Here is a 14,920-nt window from a genome sequence, read left to right as displayed (position 1 = left end):
AGAGTCTGTCTACCAGAGCCCCAACAATCCATATTTTTTAAAGCTCTCCAGTGACACCGATGTTTAATCAATCAGTCTTCAGAACTATTGTTAAAAGATACAGTAGAGAAGACAACACAGGGGGGAGATTACTTTGCTGTTGTAGTTTTCAACCTGGACTGTCCCTTAGAATTGAAAATACCCGTGGAGTATTTTCAAATTCTGCACCCAAACCCATCAGATCAGAATATCTGGAAGTGGATTTGTTTTTTTCAAACACCACAGGTGTTTCCAAAGTGCAACCAAAGCTAAGAAACACTGTTTTACTGGAACAGTGGGGAGTCAGAGTCAGTCTTAATGGAAAAAGGTAATCCTTGGGGCAAGTTTTGAAAAACAAGTAGATGTTTTCTAGGTGAAACACAGGAGTGACAAGTGATAAGGCAGTGACATTTATAGTAATTTCATGAACTTGGTGGAGTCAGAGAAGGGAATGAATGTAGGAGGCAGCACTGATAAGACTTTGTGCCAAATGTAAGGTTAACAAAGAAGGAGGAATCTCAGATTACTTCCAGACCTCAAGTTTAGATGCGTGAGAGAGCATATAAACCACTGAGAGAATCAAGAGGAGAAGCTGGTTGGAGGATGAGAGGAGGTAGAGACACTGAGCTCTGTTCTAAATACGTCAACTTGTACACATGTTTAAAGGCATTTTACTTTAACTGGTACTAATGCTCCATTGCTTGCTGAGTCCATTTAATATAGATGGGGCCTTGCCAACATTTTCCCAATTCATTTACTCTTCTGTTTTCTATTTTCCATAGGATTTAGCTGCCCAGCACAGAGTCATGTGAATTTCATATTTACCTCTATTTCCTACCCCAAAACGTCATTTATTATTTTACTAGTGACACAACCCCTTGAATGACCCTTCCCACCATTAAATGTCAAGTGATTATTTTGCAATGCTAGCTATTAAATTTTAATGTGTGTTGATTTAGCAATTACAAAGGTGTTAAGATTTTTGAGAACCATAATAATTAAATCCTTTTCTAAAAATCCTTTTTAATGTGTTCAACTTGAGTTCCTCAGTACTCCCTTCTAAAGGCAAGTAGCCTCCCACAGAAATGAAGAAAGACTGAACAGTTCTCTGATGAATGATTGATGAATGATTATTTCCAAAATTTATAGAATCTAGCATTGTACACTATGTTGTGCAGTGGTTAATTATCCAATTGAATGATGTCAATGTTTCTTTGCTTATTTACACATTAATCAGAAGTCTGACTAGTGTTAAACCTTGGAAGAATTTTATGTGCATTTGCACATAAAAATGTGGACTAAAACTCCTTCCCGCAATCTTAAAGTGTTATCAATTACTGGTCTTTAACGATTCAATGAAAACATAATCACTGCCTCTTCTCATAAACATTAGCCATAATAATATGTATTTTTTTTAAATGCTATAACTCAGCACCCCTTATTCTCATCACTTTTTAAGGCATTTTTCCCTAAAGTATAATCATTTTTCAGAACTTCTCTAAGAAAATCACAAAGAAACCTTTCTAAAATCAAAGGAGCGCCTGGGTGGCTCAGTCGGTTAAGCACCTGACTTCAGCTCAGGTCATGATTTCTCTGAGTGACTTCGAGCACTGTGTCCGGCTCTGTGCTGACAGCTCAGAGCTAGGAGCCTGCTTCAGATTCTGTGTCTCCCTCTCTCTCTCTGCCCCTTCCCCACTCACAGTCTGTCTCTCAAAAACTAATAAACATTAAAAAAATTAAAATTAAAACCATAACATGTAGACAACAAGATATTTAAGATAGTGCTTGAAGGCTTTTTAAGATAAGAAAATTACTGTTACTTTCTGCATACGAAAATAGAAATGTATCAAAACCTCAACCTCATATTTTAGAGGTGAATATCAAGGGAGATCTTTAAGGTGAGACGGAATTCCCAAAAACATTACTAACTGAAAACTCTTGGGGAAAGTAATAAATTGTGATTCAATAATACTTTCCCTTCATCATTATTAAGAATGTTCTTAAGTAGCCACAAGGTACATTTTGCTACCAAAGAAAGTGATGAGGTGTTCATAGCAAGATTAGTTTGGGAAACAAATAAATCTTCCCATTAAACTTAGAAGAACACCATACCCTGAAGGTCCCATAAATTAGGTGAGTGTGACTCAGTGAGAAGCCAAAGTGGAAAATCTATCCTGTAGGATTTTTCATTTGTAAAACACTTTGATTTTTAAAGCATCATTACAGCATTATCACATTTTATCTCAAAATCATCCCTATGATGGGCAGATGCTCATTGTTCAGAAAGAAAGGGTGGAAGCAAGGTTTGTAATAGGCCAATACATTTTGAAACTATCTTCATCGAGGTGAAAGCATTTCCTGTATGATAAGGACAGTCATTCACTTCAGACCACTAGGGCCTGAGGTCAGAGGGGAGTGACTACACACAAAAGCCAATTTACAGCTTTTCTCCTACTCACAAGACAGCCAAGCAGCAGACACTAGGGAGACTCTGGTTCCTCCTTCAGCTGGAAGTGAGTAACTTTGCTAAAGGAAAGAATATCCCTGTTATCTAATAGCTCATTTCATTGTTCTTTAAGTCCACTTTCCTCTGTCCCTCACTTCTCATCCCTCTTTCATCAACTCAAGGCAGAGTCTCTCAGAACTCCAGAAAGCCCTGGGCCATTTCCATTGTTTTAGGCTCCCGGCATAATAAGACATAAAGACAATCCAAAATAGGATGACAAAGTTATTATTTAAAATTAATTCTTCTAGGAAAATAAGCCTATGAAGAGATGCTCAACACCATATATCATTAGGTTAATTGCAAATTAAAACAATAAGATACCACCACGTACCTGTGAGAATGGCCAAAATCCCAACACTGATAATACCAAATGCTGGTGAGGATGTGTAGCAACAGGAACTCTCACATATTGCTGTTGGGAATGCAAAATGGTACCACCAGTGTGGAAGATAGTTCAGCGGTTGCTCACAAAACTAAACATACTTTAACCAGCAGTTATGTTCCTTGATTTTACTCAAATGAGTTGAAACTTACAGTCACACAAAAACCTGCACACATGATTATACCATCTTTATTCATAATTTCCAACAGTTGGAAGCAACCAAGATGTCCTTTATTAGGTGAAGAGAGAAGTAAACCTGATACATCCAGGTAATGGATTGTTCATAATAAAAAGAAATGATAAAAAATACAAGGAGGAACCTTAAGTTCATATTACTAAGTGAAAGAAGCCAATCTGAAATGGCTACACACTATATGATTCCAACTATATGACATTCTGGAAAAGGCAAAATTATGGACACAGCAAAAAGTTCAGCAGTTGCCAAGAGTTAGTATAGAGAGAACAGATGACTTTTAGGGCAGTGAAACTATTCTATACAATACTATAATGACACATACATTTCACTATATATTTATCAAAACTCATAGAATATACAACATCAAGAATGAACCCTCATGTAAACTATAGTCTTAGGGTGATAATAACATGTCAATATAGGCTCATCAATTGTAATTCCGGTGCAGAATATTGACAGTAGGGGAGGCTGTGTATGTAGTGAGGGTAAGGGGTATATGGGAACTCTCTATTTTAGGCTCAGTTTTGCTATGAACCAAAAACTTTCCTTAAAAAAATCTATTTTTAAAAATTAATGCTTATAGCACACACACACACACACACACACACACAAATACAAATGTATAACTTCATTGAGAGAGAATGTCAAAACTCAGTTTGAGGCCTATAGCAGTCAGTATTGGCAATTACAAATAACACTTTAGCAAAAATAATTTATTAAAGAATATTTGTTAGTTTGCAGAAGTTATAGAGAAACCAGAGAACTAATTGTAATAACGTACGTCTTAAAACAACTCAGAAGCAATATGCAGTCACAGGAGAGACTCCACCACTGCCATCAGCTGCTTGGTCCTAAACACACAGGGACTGAATGCCAGAAACTCTGCCTCAAATGTCCCACAAGAACCAAATGCCTCTGCCATCACTTCCCAGATCAGTCTTCCCACAGCTACTTCCTTATGTTGCTTCCTTCCCTAAGTCCTACACATATACATCTGACTGTAGCACCTAAGTCACAGTTTGGCACCCTAACCACAAAAGGTTTGAAAATAAATTCTAATTCTGTCATGAGAAAGTGGGACTACCAATGCAAGAAACTATCATTACACCTAGAAATCTGGAAGATAACTTGGGTGTCAACTTATAGCAGTTAGACTTAATATGGGACAGGTTGAGCCTGGGAAAGAACAAGAAGGAAGGAAGGAAGGAAGGAAGGAAGGAAGGAAGGAAGGAAGGAAGGAAGGAAGGAAGGAAGGAAGAGACAGAGAATGGAGAGATAGAGAGAAAAAAATAGAGGTATAGAGATAGACGAAGGAAGGAAGGAAGGAAGAAAAGTTAAATGTGAGAGTGTGTAGCTCATTGGAGAGGTCATATGTGGAGATATACAGGTAAGAAATCATAGCATCAAGTGATAGTTAAAACCAAGAAAGCAGATTACAAAGACCAGGGAGATAATGTACACTGAGAAAAGCAAAGTTCCAGGGATGAAGCCTTTCACCAATGTTTAAAAGTAGAATAGAGTAAGAGAAAGTCATGAAGGAAGTGACAAATAGAGGTCATCAACTTTCAAGAAGAAAGAGTGTCAAGTCTGGAAAATCAGCAAAACACTCCCATGAAGAGTGAAAAATCTCCTTTGAATTTAGAGATCCAGAGAGTGTTGGTGGATCACCATGAATGTACCTTCGTTCCAACACTACTATTGCAATGTATCAAAACAGTCTGGTTCTGTTGATTTCTCCCCAGCCTTCTGAAGGCTTCTGAAGGCCAGGAATGATGTCTCATTTATCTCAGAATCCCAGCACCTCGTACAGTACTTGGAACAAGGATTTTAGTAAAGATCTACTGATCCTAACTGAACTGAGACCTGAAGTTCCCTGTAAAAGCCCATGCAATAAGCCACGGGTAAAATTCCTGTAATTCAGGTTTTGGGGCCTCTTAACACTCTGACTCTCCAAGCACCTCTAATACAGAATCACTCATTTGTAACATCTTGAGATCACAAGGTTCAGTAAGAGTTCCCTCCCTCATTTTTTAGAACTATCACCTTTCAAATAAATTAATTCTCTTCTCTTTCACAAGGTAATAATAGTGATAACAATACAAACAACAAACATCTGTGGAGTACTTTACATTTTACGAAGTGTTTAATTCTCATAACTCCCACATAATACCAACAAAAACCCTGTGAAATGAGCATTTTCACTGCCCCTATCTTATAGAGATATTACATAACTGGTCTAAAACTTACACTTAAAAAGAGATTCCCCCCTGAATTTGCCAAGGTCCTCTGGCTTCAAATCCCAAGCTCATTTCTCTTTGCCACACTAGCTGGGGTGGCTCGCAGAGATTTTTGCTTCTATCTCTTTATACCTCCAGGCTCGTGTGTGATTAGCATTTTGCTAGTTGTCATTTATCATCCTGGCATCTGTTGCTGGAGCTGCTGAGGGTACGTATTAGTCATTTCAAGGAATTCAATTCAAATCCAGTGAATGAGATGATTTCTTAAGCTTTTGGGGGGAAATTTTTCAAAGGCTCACACCTTGATGTATTGGGGAAAGAGGAGCCTTTTTTAGGTATTTGGGGATCAGGATTCCAGCCTGGCCAGTTCACATGACTTCTGATTCCCTGCTTACATTTGGAGAATGCAAATGTGGGTGGACCCCAGGGTAAATCCTTAGGGCTATTGGGTTGGTGACAGATTCTGCTTCACCAGGTTCTGATGACACTGCAACTGACCAAGGACCCTAAAATCCTGGGACTGCAGCAATAGAGATAACAAAAGTGACAGCTGCGGCCCTACCTATTTACCCAAATTTTACAAATTCCTTCTCTCTCAACTCTGAGCAGAGAACTCAATTTCTAGGCTACGTGGGTCAATACCAGATAGCCCTGGACAAAAAGCAGAAGCAATTGAGTAATTTCTCTCAGAGCAACTCAAGCAAAGCTGTGACCTGAGCTGCTTGCCTTTTTTCTTTTTTTTTAAACTCAAAGGTGTTAAAAAATCCTTCAGTTACTCAAATGAAGAGGAAATTGGGATTATAGTCTTTGATTTTTAAATATTTTATCCGAAAATTTTGGACTTTCCAAATTTTGAATTTTGGACTCCTTTCCAAAATTCAGCTCTCAGGGTGGCTCTGTCCTAAAGATATGAACTCAAAAGCAGTATGTGCTGGGATGGATGGCCAGCAAACTGGAGACGCAAGGCAAAACTGGACAGGACTGGGACAATAGGCCTGGTGGCAAAGGCTGGCCAGGGCAAAGTCAAGTTGGATCATCCAAAGTGCCCAAAGAATGTAGCAGGCTCAGGTATGGCCCTAGGATTCTCCTCTGGCAGCCAGCTCAAATCACTGCATGGGCCCACGAGTTAAAGGATAATGCCATATCAGACAGAATTGTGTCACCATCCTGGAAAAGACACGACATAACAGAGAACTTTGCCACAGCCAAAAAAACATAGTTTGAAATCCTGTTGCTTCTTCTTAGCAAATAACTGGGGCTCCTCTTGAACCTGTTTCTTTCCTGTGAGGTGTATTCATAGCTATGACTTTTTAATTATTGTTGATTAAAGAAAATGTTCACTTAACCGAAGACCATGGGGGAGGGGAAGGGAAAAAAAAAAGTTAGAGAGAGAGAGAGCCAAACATAAGAGACTCTTAAAAACAGAGAATAAGCTGAGGTGTTGATGGGGGATGGGAGGGAGGGCAGGGTGGGTGATGGGCATTGAGGAGGGCACCTGTTGGGATGAGCCCTGGGTGTTGTAGGGAAACCAATTTGAACGATAAATTTCATATTAAAAAAAAAAAAGAAAATGTTCACAAAGCACCTTGCACAATGCATCAACAAAACAGGAATGAAAGAATGAAAAATATTGTAATGATTCTTAAGATCTGTCCTTTCAGCACAGGACCAATGGTAGTAGCAGGGAACAGAATGTGGAGAGCACAGGAGACTGGCCAAAACTAGCAGGATGGTATGAAAATTGGCATTTGGAAACTTTAAAAAGCATTCATTTCATTAACTACACCAGGTTGTGCATATTACCCCAAGGTTTAGAGGCTTTTTTTTCCTTAAACACACAGAAAACCAAGTCATACACAAAAGCAGTTATTATCACCATTAACATCCTCCTAGTAGAGTCTCTTGAAGATAAATTCTAGCTCAAGTTCTAATTCTTGAAGATAAATTCTAAAAGAAGAAATGTGTATGTAAATGCAAGATGCCGCTGCCTACTATAAATCATTTCTGACAAAAAGAGAGGTCTATGGTGAAACTGACCATGATATTCTGATTACAAATTGCTTCCAAGGACACACAAAATAATTATAAAGTAAGATAAGAAAGCCTGTGTAAGAGCATGAAGATTCTGAATTGCTTTTCTTAAAAGTTTTGATACGGGTTTTTCTGAGTACTTCTCCATTCCAAATAATAAACCTTCAATACAAGCACTTGTGACTTCAAACATCTGTATTCATCGCTGAAACATATTTCTTCAGTAAAGACAGGCTGGGAATGCAAGGAAGATAAAATTCAAATAAGTTTATTTTGCAACTGTGCTCAAAGAAGCTGAAATAAATATCCAAAAATGTTTCATTTTTTCATGCAACTCCTAGCTTCAACCAAAGAAAAATCAAACAGTATATTAACAGCATCTGTAAAAATGGCAAAGGCAGCCAACAAATAAGCCCAAAGACATAGAAAGAAGGATCTGAATCTAAGAGCTGAGAGAAAACTTGTTTTTTTAATGTTTTTTGTTCTTTTTTGTAAAATTAATATTTTAAAATACTAATGGCCTAGAATTGTAGTATCATTTATGGAAACATAAACCACATTTAGTTATACACTTTTCGCATTTCACTTCTTAAATTTACTCTCAAGTGAGGGAGGTATACAGCTGGACAACACACAGTACGATCTGCCAAGAAAACAGCTTTAAAGTGAAGCTGATAGTTATTGTCTTGCTAATGGCGGGCAAAAGAACTCCTCATAATGATAGCTTTCACTGCTCTCCAGCATGAAGTGGTGAACATTTTCAAGTGCCCCCAAAGAAAATCCAGAAATTGGAGAGAAGAGCTTTATTTGGGGGAAAAGAGGCAGAAAAGTTCAGATGCCACCAAGCAGAGGATAAAATAGACTTGTCTAGTGAAGATGTAAAAATTGCATGATGTGAATAAGGTAAATCTACTCCTCTGTGTCCACTATAAAATCCTCTGTGAAACTTTCTTGGTCTACCAGGTTTCTGGGTAAGTAGATTCTTCAAGAAAGGGGCGCTAGGTCTGCACACAGGCAGTCACAGGTAGAACACAGAAAGGGTGGTTGTGGCTTCTGGAGCGAGAGGATGAAAGCACAGCTGATGTCCGGGTCACAGAATGGTGCACAACCCAAGGACCAGCCAGCAGGCCTCCACCCAACACCTGACCCATGCTTAGCAGGGACCTTGCCAACTAATGTAGGGAACAAAGGAAAGATAAGTCATGGAAGGATAGAAAAGAAAATGAGCAAAGAAAAAACCCACTCACAAATTACCACTTGCTAGGCATAAGAAACCACAGAATGAAACCTGACTTTCCAAATACTCTCAGCCCAAGAAGCAGCCTATTCACTAGAATAGCACAGGAATCTAGGGATCCAGTCATGGAATTGTACCTACAAATATACTGAAATGGAAACACATCTTTTTATCGGTCTTGTATGCTTTACAGCTGGCAGTCTTTTCCAACCCCCATCATCACTTCTCAGTCTTTCTCACTTCATTTTTCTATCTCAGAGTACCAGAAAAAACTGTAGTCCTATATGATATGGTATTTGTGGCTCATACTGCAGTTTTCCATTAAAGGGACACCAAGTCCAGGAATAAAAGAGAGCCATCTCTCAAAATAAGGTCTTAGAGTACTGAGTGCCTCCCATAGAGTCAATTTTGAGCCAGAGGTTGTGAAAGATCTAGAAAATGTCAGTTCCCCTCTATTAATAAACTGATAGGTCAGTTTAGTGTAAAAGTTGGTAGTGTAAAAGAATAACTGTAATGGGCAGTGAAATTTACTTGTTCCTGAGAGGTAACATCTAAAGCAAAAGCAAAAAACTCACAAACAGCAATATTTGTGTAAAAACAAGAACATTAAATCAATACAAGGTACAGAAAAGACAAGAGAAGCTAAGTGTATGGTCATGAACCAAAATATAACACTGTATTAAAAAAAAAAATACAGCTATTATTCTTAGGCAAATTTGGCCAAGAGGAGCTTGTCAATTAAGTTTCAAATATAATACCTTTCCAACTTGCAAAATTTGGTGTTTCCACGGTGCCATTTTGTTCCTGCCTCTACTGACTGCAGAAGGCTCCCACTCTCCCTTCTGTATTAGCCACAATCCAAACTCAACCACTTTCATAACTATCAAAGGCTGGTACATGCTTTGCTTAATAAATACCTTACCAAGGTACATAAGTTGTTACTTAGAGATAGAAAGGTAAAAAGCAACTTCTTCAGATGCCAGTGAGATATTTATCCCCAGATGAATAACTAGATATCCCATCAGCTTTTAGAGGAAACCCTCATTGCTAAGGAAGGATTGAACTTTTCAACCTTTATCTTTGTGTTGCTGATCTTCCTGACCAAAGGTACTGAAGCAAAGTGCTATTAGCTAAATTATTAGCAAAGAAGGGCCAGCAAGTTATCACTATGAAGAAATATTCAATAGAAAATTTGAATGCAGTTGACCCTTGAACAACATGAGGGTTAGGGGCACTGGCCTCCACACAGTCAAAAATCGGTATATAACTTCTGACTCCCCTAAAACTTCACTGCTAATAGCCTACTATTGACCAGAAGACTTAATGATAACACAAACAGATGATTAACATATTTTATATGTTGTAGGTATTATTTATACTGTATTCTTGCAATAAAGTAAGCTAGAGAAAAGAAAATGTTATTAAGAAAATCATAAGGAAGAGAAAATACACTTACAGGACTGCACTGTATTTATAACAAAAAATGCATATAAGTGGACCGATGTAGTTCAAAACCCGTGTTGTTCAAGGGTAAGCTGTAATTGAGTAAATGTTTGAGGTGGTAAGACAAATGAAGTCTTGCTAAATAAAAGATAAGGATTTTCCATGCTAGAGGCTGATGTGAAGGAGATTATCACATTACTGAATTTATAACTCTGACCATTTTATTTTGAAGTTTAAGTAGAATACAGAATTAATGCAATTAAAAGTTTAAGAAGTATTGCTAATTTTTAATTTAAATCTATAATTTTAAAAGTACTCATATTTTAAGAGTGGTATTTATTTTCTCTTATTGTTGTTGCCACAATCAGAAGGCACAATTTGATTAATAGTCAAAGAAAAATGGAGAAGCAGAAATTGAAAAATTAGGTCCAAGTTATTTAATTTGCAATAAGGCAGAAAAAAACCAGTGGACTTGCAAATGTATTGCCATACAAATAAAATGAAGTAACTGAAAAAGTATAGTTCCTTTTCAATATAGCTTCCGGAATTGGCTAACATCTCATGCCATCATTGTGGAATAAATCAGTGTATTACAAACCCCACAATCTACAAATGCAAATTTTCAAAACACTCACCATCACCCTATACTTTTCCCTACCAGATTCGAGACTCCTAAGTATTCCAAATATTCTTAGCATGAGAACAAAATCCTGTCTTTCATATCTATTGGTAAGTCTGATATCACTTGTAGAAAATTGTATGCATGCATGTGTATGCAAACCTGCCTATCTCAAGGAAATTATTTGATTTAAGGAAATTAAACACGGGCTATAATGTAGAGTATCTGAGTTCCACACTTAGCCAGTCCAGAAAAGCCCCACCAGGATCTCTGTAACATTTGTCCTCATTGTGAATAGCAGACCCCCCATAATTCTCTGTCAAAACCCTTGTTACTTTCTTCAGAGCACTTATCAAGAGCTGAAAACATTTGGTTTCTTCATTTGTTTCCTTGGTTGTCTGCCTCCCATGATTAGAATATAAGGTCTTCTAGGACACATAGGTTGTCTTCTTTGCTCATTGTCAGAGCAAAGAACAATGTCCAGGAGTAGATTCAAAAATAATTGGAAGAATTCTTCAGAATTCTAGTTATAATGGTTGAGAAAGAAAGAGGAATAGGCCCTGACATTGAGAAGATGGCCTGGGGCTCACAACTAGACCATGTGACTCTCCCAGGAGACAAACAATCTCACAGAATATCAGCCTCAGACTGACACTCTGAGACCATGATAAAATGGGACAAAGCAGAGCCACTTCATGATTTTGGCAAAGCACAGACAAAAACAGGTCACTGTGCCACCCACAAAGTGCCACACACCTCCCTGCTCTTAGCCAAAATGAGGGACTGCTACTTCGTTACCATGTAGAGCTTTATCCTCATTCCAGTTTCCCCTTCCTGTAAGTGAGATTCATTGAGATACCCAATCATAGTATTGCCCCATTTTCTACCGGGACCCAATCCGAAGGCAATTCCTGCTTCCTTAGACCCTCACCCAAGTCACCTAACTGAAGCCCAAATGCTTCAAAGTTTCCTTCTGACACCCTCTTACTGAGAGACCCATGATTTCCCATGGTAAGTGTTTTCTTTTTCTTCTGGAAGTCACAAATCCGACTGGTTCAACTGCAGGCATGTTCTTGGTGGTCTTTGGCCAAGGGGCATTAGCAGAGTATGGCACAAAAAAGTAGGAGAGAAAAATTTGGCTGAAAATGAGCCAAATTTTCAGACAAAAGAGAAGTGGAACTTGGGAGTGGTATAAAATACCAGCTACTGCTAGATATTTTAATAATCGAATAATAACAGCTAGCATTACTTGAGCCTCCACGCTATGCCAGGCACTGTGTTATACCTCATCGACTTCCCACTACAACTCTCTAAGGTAGATTCTATTATCTACTCCACTTTACAGATAGGGAAACTGAGGGTTAGTGAAGTCATTTGCTCACATCCATAGCTAACAACTGATTAAATCAGCAATCAACCCCAGAGTCAGAAACATTATACTGATTTCTCTCCCAGTGGCTTATTTTCAGAGGGGGTTAAATTTTAAAGTACTATACCGCTAAACTCTCATGACAAAGATAGTGTTCAATGTGAGAAAGGCAACCTTCAAAACTCTAGTAAAGAATTTCAGCATCCCTTCAGAATATCCTGGGGGGGCTCCAGGCCTAAGCCAAACCACTCTCAGACTTCTGCACTTCAAAGTAGCTTAGTCATTGGCACTATATTTGCATCATAAAACCAGCTTTTCATTGGTATATTTTTTAGAACTAAAAAATGATTGTCTTTCTGACTACTTAAGTGTTTCTCTGCTAGATACAGGTTTTGCTCCTGCCAAAGGAAAGATCATCCTTTCAATAAAAGCAACAGACTATTTTTCCAGCTGTGCCATGAACGTTCCACAGCCAGCACTGAATGGAGTGACTCAACAGAACATCTCTCTCCTTTCTGAACTAATAATAACCAGAACAATTGCATTCCCAGCTAAAACAGGGCAGAAAGCTGCAGGATCTATACCCTGAAAGAAATCAAAAGAAATGTCAACAGTGTAATATCTACTCAAAACATAATTCTAGTTCTTCTCTCAGCTTTGTAGGGAAATCTTCAGCATCCCACGGAAGGTGAATTAATTGCTCTCAAATGCCAGCCCAGCTGAGCCACTGACTAGATTATGAAGACATTTGCAGTGTACTTCTAATTGTCCCTGCAAGGAACAATAAAAATAGGACCAGCAGACAGCCAGTCAAGAGGCTCTTTTCCATGTCACTCATTTCGCTCAATTCTATTGGGACAATTTACCACAAAATAAAAGAAGGAATCACGGAACCATACAACAGAGATACAGTTTCCTGCTCGGGCCTGACATGAGTGACTGAAGTAAGACTAACTGACAAAACAAGAAGGCTAGCAAAATTCCTGAGACAGCCAGACCAAAGAAGTTTCCAGGAGTAGGAGGAGATATACCACACAAAGAGCCGTTCTTTGAAAGTTGCTTATTCTTCTCTAATAATTGAGTGACTAAAGCCCAGCCTATGAACCAAAGTCAAGTAATTATTTCACAGAATACACTAATCCATATTCATATAAAGCATAGACTAGGTACAGGAAGCCATTATTATATGGGGCGGGGGGGGGGTCTATTACATTGTTTTATATCATGAAGAGTCCTTCCCCTCAGTAAAGGTTGGGAACCATGGGTTTCCACCATATTTCTCTAGTCTGTTATTAACAATTTCATGCAAAACAAAACTTAAAAGCTTACTAAAGTCAACGTTTGTTGAACTGCCATTTAATTTCTCCAAACCTGCAACTGTCTACGGGATGTCCAGGTCACTGAAATATGGAAAAATGTAATGGAGCACTAACAATTTAAATTCATTTTAGACGAAGACCATCAGACACCTTAAGTAAAAAGTAATCTACTGAGTGCTTACAACAGGTACCTTAACTATAGTCATGACCAAAAGTGTTCATATAATTACAGTCATATTTCCTTGTCCCTGGCTCTGGTGGATTAGTTCCCATTCATTAATTCTCTCTACAATGGGTCATTTCTGATAGCAGTCTTAAAACAGTAGGAGAAGATGAGGACCCAGAAGATATTTGCATTCTACTTCTCATTATAATATAAATTAAGATGTAAGGGGCACCTGGGTGGCTCAGTCGGTTGAGCAGCCAACTTCGGCTCAGGATATGATCTCAGGGTCTCTGAGTTCGAGCCCTGCGTCAGGCTCCATGCTGACAGCTCAGAGCCTGGAGCCTGCTTCGGATTCTGTGTCTCCCTCTCTCTCTACCCCTCCCCTGCTCATGCTCTGTCTCTCTCTGTCAAAAATAAACATTAAATAATAATAATAATAATAAATAATATAAATTAAGATGATAAAATATACCAAACCACTCCTTCAGATTTATTCCAAGCAGCGTTTCTGAGATTCTGAGATTCAGCTCTGAGTATCCCATGCGTTACTTACTCTCTTATCTCCTATTTCATCTCCTTAAAGTTCTTCTTCTTAAATTCATAGACATTCCCAGAAACTCCTGAGGCTTCTTGGGATTTCCTTTAAAGAAATTATAGGAGGAAAACACACTTAAGAACAGTGCTTGCTCTGGATGATGAGCAAAAAGAAGTTCCTTCTTTTTACGCTGGGCATGTGTTTCTTATAATCAGAAAAAGTATTAAAAGTGAAATGTGGAAATAATAATCCTAACTCTTTCCAGGATAACTTGCAAACAAGGCAGCTTTCACCAACCTTCCCCACTCATCAGTCATTCAGATCTCACAGCATCACACACTGTTTGTTAGAGAGCATTTGCACTGACATTTGGTAAAAACAAATATCCTAGGTCTGTTCCTTGTTGCACAGATTACAGAGAACTGGTCCTTCCAACATCTTCCTTGTTGCTCTCTGCAATCAACAAGGGTAGGGTTTTGTCTTTTACTTTTTCTGCTTCGTATCCTTCCTTTACCATTGGAAAGCAGGACTCGGCCTTCAGAGGCAGAAGGGTGACCCTGGGTCTGCATTCTCCATGCTTGATTCTTGATCTGCTAGATGAATCTGGGAATTTCTCTCCTGTGCACATCTATTTCCAAAACCTCTTGGAGTACTCATGGCTACGTCGGGAACTTTGTTTAAAAGAAATATTTAAATGCTTCCAGTTATGATTTCCAAAATATTATCCCTGTTGCACATGTTTCCTTTATTTTTGTGATCAATATTTTGAATATTTACATATAATTAACTGGGTTTCCAGGAATAGAGTTCTAATTTATAACATTGCTTTTAGAGGAAATAAGGATTTAATGCAAGCACCATA

At 38.3% G+C, this 14,920-nt stretch overlaps 1 long non-coding RNA gene across 1 annotated transcript in view; it reads right to left on the bottom strand.

The window, feature by feature from the left end:
• LOC122234509 overlaps positions 1-14,158 on the bottom strand; it is an 84,820-nt gene extending 70,662 nt beyond the window's left edge. The window contains exon 1 of the long non-coding RNA XR_006212277.1: positions 14,077-14,158. This is a non-coding gene — a long non-coding RNA (uncharacterized LOC122234509). The remainder of the gene's footprint in view (positions 1-14,076) is intronic.
• Positions 14,159-14,920: the final 762 nt, after the last annotated feature.

Source organism: Panthera tigris, chromosome A1, assembly GCF_018350195.1.
Source record: "Panthera tigris isolate Pti1 chromosome A1, P.tigris_Pti1_mat1.1, whole genome shotgun sequence".
Classification (NCBI taxonomy): domain Eukaryota; kingdom Metazoa; phylum Chordata; class Mammalia; order Carnivora; family Felidae; genus Panthera; species Panthera tigris.
This window is presented reverse-complemented; position numbering and strand designations above follow the sequence as displayed.